Raw genomic sequence first — 8,991 nt, forward strand, 5'->3', positions numbered from 1 at the left:
TGTGTCAGAGGTGACACGCGAACTCATTTTTTTGGTTGATTTTTCTTTGTTAAATGGCATTTAAATATATAAAAAAAATATCAAAAATATAATTTTTTGTTTTACTATGGTTGCAAATATCAAAAAATTTCTGTATGTGACACGGCACCAGAGTTCAGTTAGGGTTTTTCGAAATGCTGACACGCCGAGCTCAAAAGGTTCGCCATCACTGCTAAGCACCGGCCTATGAGTTGACATTGCCAGGCGTCCACTAAACCTCCCCATGGCTGAAATTTTTACCTCACCCTCTAGAGGTGAATCAAACATCAAGAATGCAATTAATATTCATTTTCTAGCTGTCTGGAATGAAGATGTGCGTGATATGGAAAGAGATTTTTAGATAGGTTTCCAGTGCTTTGTTGATGGATGACACCATTGCGTGAAGGTCGCCTTGCAGTAATGTTCTACTCGACTAAACCTGCCTTGCCTCTGACTTGGGCCCGTTGTTACCCCATGCGCTTTCTTTCTCTAATTTTTTGTTGAGCACATCCTGACCAAAATGCCCCTGTCCATCTAAGTCAGCCTCCATCTCTGCACTGATGAGAATTCTCTACCTAGGTGCCTCCTCTCGCCCCTTTACTCAGACCCAGTTTAGCTCTCTGATGCCATGTTGTTGAATTTGACACCTTTGATTCTGACCATGTTCCTGTCTTTCAATCCTGGTAATGTAGTATCCAGACTCAGCAAGGAATTACTTTTCCCTTTGTATGTCTTTAGACATTCCAACAGCTAAATTATCAAATTGATTTATACTTTTGTGTATGTCTATATGTGATTTTTAAAATAGAGGCTTGATGCACTTAGTAAAATTTTTTTCTTCAATATTATTATCTTTACTTTTTAAATTTCTATAAACTTGACTTTATTCCCTAATTTCTGTTTTTCAAGTCTTATGAGATATACATATATTTGTTGCCATCTGGGGCAACATAAAGGTGATATAGAGAGGTGAGAGTCATGAATATAACTTTCCAATTACTAAAATTTTTTACTGGGGTGATGGTGAACTACATGACAATTTTAAAAAGATTTAATGCATTGTGTTAAACTTTGATCTCGTTGCAAATGTTTGTATATGTGAAATATAAAGAAACTATTACTAGAATATTTTATTTACCAAAATATGTAATCAAATAACTATTGATACAAAGAAGTTAAATTGTTATAGTAAATTCAGAAGTTATGGCTCAAATAGTGATAGTCTGAATATTTTTTATTTGAATGAGAGATCCTATTTTTACATTTTGCTATTTATGTTTCTCAGACTTAATTTATGATTCTGGTATCTGTAAGCAGATTAAATACAACCCTTTACAAAAGGTGGTGCCTCAGTAATGTTATAAGAACAACGATTCCATCTGGTGTTTTTAGCTATAAAATTCTTGGAAACCATCAAAATATGACTGCCTTTGCATTTTATTCCAAAACTAGTTTGGCTATGGTGATGTCTCTGAATATAAAGTATTATCTTTTCTAGAAATATTAGAAATGCATTCTGGTAAGGAACATGTACATGGAAAATGATCAAGCTGAGAAGAGTTGCATACAAAGAAAAATCATATAATCTCCTTTTTTGTAATAAATCATGTTTTGTGGCCTGTATGTTATTTTTTTTGTCAGTCCCAAGAAAGCATTTATTTTTTAAAATGTATCTTTAATAATGAAAGTATTACAGATATCCTATTTTTCCCCCCTTTGACACCCTCCAACCTATACCATCCCCATACACACTCAGGCCTTCACTGTGCTATTATCTGTGTCCATGGGTTATGCATATTTATATATAAGTTCGTTGGTTAATCTCTTCCTGTTCCCCCACCCCCTTCCCTCTGGGATTCATCAGCCTGGTCCATGCTTACATGTATCTGGATCTATTTTGTTCATCAGTTTAATTTGTTTATTAGATTCCACATATGAGTGAGATTATGTGATACTCTGACTGGCTTATTTTGCTTAGCATAATACTCTCCAGGTCCTTCCATGCTGTCTCAAAGGGTAAGAGATCCTTCTCTTTTATAGCTGCATAGTATACCATTGTGTAAATATACAGCATCTTTTTTATCCATTCATCTACTGATGGGTACTTGAGCTGTTTCCAGACCATAGCTATTGTAAAGAGCCTTGATAAGAACATAGGGGTGCATATATTCTTTCTGACTGGTATTTCATAATTCTTAGGAAGTAATCCTAGACGTGGGATCACTGGGTCAAATGGTAGCTCCATTTTTAATTTTTTGAGGAAATTCCATACTCTTTTCTATAGTGGCTGCACCAGTCTGCATTCCCACCAGCAATGTACCAAGGTTCCTTTTTTTCTCCACATCTTCACCAGCAATTGTTGTTTTTTATTTGTTGATGGTAGTCATTCTGGCAGGGTGAGCTGATACCTCATTGTTTTTTAAATTTCATCTCTCTGATGATTAGTGACTGAACATTTTTTTCATATCTCTTTGCCATCTGTATATCCTCTTTGGAGAATTGTCCATTTAGATTCTTTGCTCATTTTTTTCTTTATTGTTTAAAGTATTACAAAAGTATCCTTTCCCCCCATTGTCTTTGCCCATTTCTAAATTGGATTGTTTGTCTTCCTTTTGTTAAGTTGTGTGAGTTCTTTACATATTTTGGAAATTAACTCCTTATCAGATGTATCATTGACAGATATGTTCTCCAATACAGTGAGATCCCTTTTCATTTTGTTGATAATTTCTTTTGCTGTGCAAAAGCTTTTTATTTTGATATAGTCCCATTTGCTTATTTTCCTTTTTGTTTCTTTTGTCCTAGGCGATGTATTGGCAAACGTATTGAGAGATGTCTGAGATTTTGCTGCCTACAGTTTCTTTGTTTCCTTTGTCGAGGGTGATGTATTGGCAAACGTACTGAGAGATGTCTGAGATTTTGCTGCCTACAGTTTCTTCTAGGATTTTTATGGTTTCACGACTTACATTTTGAGTTTATTTTTGTTTATGCTATAAGTTGGTGGTCTACTTTCATTTTTTAACATGTACCTGTCAATTTTCCCAACACCATTTATTGAAGAAACTGTCTTTACTCCAATGTATGCCTTTGTCAAATAGCAATTGAGTGCAATGGTTTCAGTCAATTTCTGGGTTCTCTGTTCTGTTCCATTGATCTATATGCCTGTTCTTGTGCCAGTAGCAGACTGTTTTGATTACAATGAATTTGTAGTGTAGTTGGATATCTGGTATTGTGATACCTCCTACTTTGTTCTTCTTTCTCAAGATTTCTGCAGTTATTCGGGTCTGTTTTGCTCTATATAAATTTTTGGAGTATTAGTTCTAGATCCATAAAATATGCCATTGGTATTTTAATAGGGTTCATGTAGAATCTATAGGTTGATTTGGGTAGTATGGACATTTTAATGATGTTAATTCTTCCAATCCATGAACACGGTATATTCTTTCATTTGTGTGTATCTTCCTCTATTTGCTTTTTCAGTGTTCTATAGTTTTCCCAGTACAGGTCTTTTACCTTTTTGGTTAAGTTTATTTCTAGGTATCTTATTTTTGTTGTTGTTACAATGGCAAATGGGATTATATTTTTAGTTTCTCTTTCTGAAAGTTAATTATTGATATATAAAAATACCATCCATTTCTGGGTGTTAATTTTGTATCTGCTACTTTGCCAAATTCATTTATTAAATCTAGTAGTTTTTTGGTGGCATCTTTAGGGTTTTTCTATGTACAATATCATGTCATCTGTGAATAATGAGAGTTTTACTTGCTCCTTTTCAATTTAGATGCCTTTCATTTTTTCTTATCTGATTTCTGTAGCTCAGGCTTCCAGTACTATGTTGAATAAGAGTGGTAAGACTTAGCTGGTTTGGCTCAGTGGATAGAGCGTCAGACTGCAAATTGAAGGGTTCTGGGTTCAATTCCAGTCAAGGGCACATGCCTCCATTGTAGGCTCCTTCCTTCTCTCTAAAAATAAATGAAAAAATATCCTCAGGTGAAGATTAAAAAAAAAAAAGAGTGGTGAAAGACAGCGATGAAGACTATTTTTTAAATTATTTTTTCTTCCCATACATGGAAGATGAATAATTGAAAAACCACAACAGATCATCCGCTATAATTTGGTGTCAGTTTATTGTTGGACTACTATTGTTTTTGGTGAAAATATTTAATAAAAAGGTGAAGTTATGTAATGTCATTATTAAGACACTTCCATGTAAATAATATATATAACATTAAATAAAATCAACTAAAATATGGTATCTTTAGTCTTTACTTTGATTATGCTACTTGAATATCATGTGTTTAGATTACATTCATTGCTTCACTGAGCCTTCAAATAATGTCTATCATTTTTAACTACTTGGTGTAAGAAAATGTTTTACAAAGAAGAGTGGTTTTTTTCAATAGGTTTAAAACTTCTAATAAGATAGTACCCTGAAAGTTATTTCTGCTATTTATATAAAAGTTTATACAAAATAAATTTTTACAGAAGCACAGTGTTTAATATTTCCAGGAGCTTAAGAAAAATAAAACATTTATTTCCACTGTCTGTTTCCTTTCATTAGACAATTAATAGTATGTAATCTTTTACATCGTTTATTTTGCTTTGGTTGCCAGGAACCTAAGAGCCACATGCATGAAATGATTAATTACAAAAATTATTTTAACTTGGTTCTACTAAAATTACTGTATTTTTCTACAATTAAAATTACCTTTTAATTGCCTAGGCATTACATGTACAAAATATCCTTTTAATTTTAAAAAATATATAGAAAAAAAAGTAGATTATCCTTAAAGTTTACACTAATCCCAGCAGGTGGCCAAATTGATCTCTTTAGTTATCTTTCTAGTGATACGGAAGTTTTGGACTGGGACCCAAATTCTTTGTCCGCCAGAATCAAAGAATGAATCTACGGACAGAAAGTGGTATAGCAAAGGTGGAGATTTATTGAAGAACAAGTACAGACTCCCACATGGGGAGAAGGAAAGAGTCCCACAGAACAGACTCCCAAGTGAGAAGCGAAGCGGGAAAAGGGTCCCACTGAGTTCCCTTTTCCTTGTGGCTTATAAAGGCTGCAGATCCCAGTGCCCTGATATTCCCTCTGATTGGTCACTATTCCCTTAGACTGGTCACTATAGTACCTCCTGGGCTCAAAGGTTGAACCTCATATGGGACATGTGAAGTTCTCCCCGCCCCCCTTCCCTATTGTTTTCCTATTCCCCCTGAACTTTCTTCTCCTCCGTCTGATGAAGGGCTTCCTTCCCTTTATTCTGTAAATATAGACCTTCTGCTGTTCCCAGCTCCCTCATTCTATGAAAATGTATCTGTTTCAGCTTTTCAGCTCCCCTATTCTATGGAAATATACCTTCTGCTGCTCTGCAGCCCTGTGCTTCCTCCATAGTCCCCCTAATTTCCAAAATTTCTAATATTTCCGAAGCCTGTCCTATTTCACCCCTAAAATTCCTGTTTCACTAGAACTCACCTCCTGGTTCACTAGTACTAGTATTTCTTTAGTTAAGATTCTGAGATATGAAATCCAATATTTAAATGTCAAAGAATGTTTCCAAATTGACTTCAGAGTGGCTGAAACAATTCATACAGCAACATATATCCCATTCACTAATCCATTCAAATATGTAAATATCCCCAAGTAGTATACTAGTTATAACAAGCTTTTGTTTTCTCAGATACGGTGCATCTCCTTTTGTGCCCTGTTCTCGGCCCCAGAAGGATCATCTGTTTTACCTTATGAATGGCTTCTTCACCCTCTGGCTTCCAATTGGATTCAATCTCAAGATGTGTAAAAAAAAAAAAGCAGGAGGAGGAAAGTAAAATTGAGGATCCCCCTCTGTTTGGTTTCCTTGGGATGACGATGTCCCTTGTAAGGAGGACACAGCTCTTCTCTTCTTCCAGGTTCCAGTAAATACTTTTTATCCTTCTGACCCTTTTGGTTTCAGGGTAAAAAATCCTCTGTGTTGCTAGACCTGGGGAACTAAAATATCCCTTAAGATCCCCCTACCTGATCAGACCTGTTAAGTTTGACCTTCATTAACACATTCCTTGAATTATCTTAAATAGAGTAGGCCATTCATTTCCTGTTGGGATCCTAACTGATCCAAGAGAATTTCAGTCACAAAACTCCACTGTAATTGCTGGAATACAGCGCAGGAAGAACCAACACGATAAAAATGTCACTGCTCCTTTAAAGAAAAGCCCAGCCCAGATGGCTTTACTGGTGAATTCTAGCAAGTACTTAAAGCAGAAAACAGAAAATATGAATAGACTTTTAACAAGTAAAGAGATAGTTTTATTTTAAAAAAAAATGAATGGTTTAAAAGAAAAAAGTAGTTTGAGTTCTTTATATAATTTGGAAATTAACACCTTATCAGATGTACTTATACAACTTAACAAAAGGAAGTCATACAATCCAGTTAAAAAAATGGACAAAGGACCTAGGTAGCTACTTCTCCACGCAGGACATACAGATGGCTCAAAGTCACTAATCATCCAACAGATGCAAATTAAAATGACAATGAGGTATCCACTCACACCTGCCAGAATGGCTACAATTAACAAATCAAAAACAAGTACTAAGTGAAGATGTGGAGAAAAGGGAGCCCTGGTACACTGCTGGTGGGAATCCAGACTGAGCACAGGTAGCTACTTCTCCACGCAGGACATACAGATGGCTCAAAGTCACTAATCATCCAACAGGTGCAAATTAAAATGATAATGAGGTATCCACTCACACCTGCCAGAATGGCTACAATTAACAAATCAAAAACAAGTACTAAGTGAAGATGTGGAGAAAAGGGAGCCCTGGTACACTGCTGGTGGGAATCCAGACTGATGCAGCCATTATGGAAAACTGTGGCGTTTTCTCAAAAAATTAAAAATCGAGCTGCCGTTTGAACCAGTGATCCCACTTCTAAGAATATATCCTAAGAATTCCTAGACACCAATCAGAAAGGATGTATGCACCCCTATATTCATAGAAGCACAATTCACAATAGCTAAGATCTGGGAACAGCCCAAGTGCCCATCAGTAGATGAGTGGATAAAAAGCTGTGGTACATTTCCACCATGGGATACTGTGCAGCTGTAAAACAGAAGGATCTCTTACCGTTTGAGACAGCATGGAGGGACATGGAGAGTATTATGCTGAGCAAAACAAGCCAGTCAGAGAAATACAAGTTTCACATGATCTCACTTATATGTGGAAACTAATGAACAAAATAGATGCAGAGACATAGAAGTATGAAACAGACTGACGACTCTCAGAGGGAAAAGGGTGAGGTGGGAAGAGATTAACCGAAGAACTTATATGCATATACACATAATCCATGGACAGAGACAGTACTGATGTAAAGGCCTGGGGTGGAGCAGGGGTGAGATGGGGTGAAAGGGGTCAATGGGGAAAGCGGGCGGGGGGAGGGGGGTCATCTGGAATACTTTCAGTAATAAAGATACTTAAAAATTAGTTTATGAGTCTTAGTAAACTAGTTGTGCTGGGCTCTGATTGAGTTTTTAGTCTTGGCTGAGCTCACATATGCATTTGCAGTCAGCTACTGGTGGGCTAAATTAGGCTGGTCTATGATGACCTTAACTGGGAAAGGTCATTCTGCTAGATAGACATGGTCTCTCAATCCTCAACAGGCTAGCCTGGGATTGTGCATATGGCAATGAGGCAAGACTACATAAAAGAAACCACCATGGTTCTCTGGTATGTGAGCTTGGAAATGGCACATCAATTCTGCTGCATTCTGTTGGCCAATAGAGGTTGCATAGCCATACAGCACCAGTTCTCTTTTGTTGGGGTCCAGCCCCAACAGGTCCAGGGGTTCCCCAAGGTGTGGACAGAGTCCGCGAAGAAGGAAGGACACGGAGACAGCGTTTAGGTGATCCTCATGGCCAGGTTCCTCCTAGCCAGGTTCCTCTCTTTATTGTCCTCTTACACTTGTATTTATCCTATTTGATCTTAATCCCATCCATTCTATTCCAAAGGTCAGGGCGTTCCTCATCTCCGGATCTCAGAGCTGGTTGCTGATATCAATATATTGAATGCTTGGAGAGAATTCCATGCTAAAGTAGAAGTATAAATGATAACTCTGTTACCATGGCTATTTATTTTAAAAAACTTATTAATCAACCCCGATGTACCTGAGGAATATGGCTGATTGACATAGAATGAATCATTTTGTCCATGCAAATACTGAGAGATTCTAATCCAGAAAAGAAGTTGGTGAGTTTTAAACAAGGCACAACCTTTCTTGCAGTGTGGGCACATTTGTAGATAATATTTGCCCATATGCTTTCAATTTCTGAACATCTGGTCAAAATCGTAGCTATGGCCCATGAATGCAGGCTCCTCTTTTTCTAGACTAAGTAGATCATGAGATATAAAGTTGAATTTATAACCACTGGCAGGATTTTCATTCTGCCCTAGTCTCAAATAAGGCTGTATAATTGCAGTAGTACCAACCCAGCCAATCTAAGCCTGTCACAGGAACCATTTGTCAAACAAAACTTTTTAAAAAAATATTTTGCTGCATAAATATTGTAATAGGCAATGTCCATGAGACTATAAATATGCTTTGAGGAAGGTGTGGCAGTATACAGCACAAATCAGTTTACAGAAGTGTAACTATATGCAAATGAAACTGTTTTTTTTGGGGGGAGGGAGTGGGGTGTAAGTGTCAGGACTTGCTGAAGCCTAGTTCTATAAAGACTCCTTATATTTGATAAAGGAATACTGTTGGGTCCCAGTTCATACTGAGCACAGGCCACATAAACGTCTCCGTTCCTTACTGAACTGTCTCCTCAAACAATCTAAAAAATCATGGTTAATTTTCCATCTTTTGTCATCTTTTGAAAGGGCGAGTCATCGGGGGGCCTACTGGACCCACCGCCGGGCCCCATGAGGCACAGCCTGACCACGCTGCTGGCGGCCTCAGGCACCGATTCCCCAGCCCGCAGCAA

General features: G+C 37.1%; 1 pseudogene; it reads left to right on the plus strand.

Annotated features, from left to right (window-relative positions):
• The first annotated feature begins 5,884 nt into the window (after positions 1-5,884).
• LOC102761810 overlaps positions 5,885-8,991 on the plus strand; it is a 5,066-nt pseudogene continuing 1,959 nt past the window's right edge.

Source organism: Myotis davidii, unplaced genomic scaffold, assembly GCF_000327345.1.
Source record: "Myotis davidii unplaced genomic scaffold, ASM32734v1 scaffold331, whole genome shotgun sequence".
Classification (NCBI taxonomy): domain Eukaryota; kingdom Metazoa; phylum Chordata; class Mammalia; order Chiroptera; family Vespertilionidae; genus Myotis; species Myotis davidii.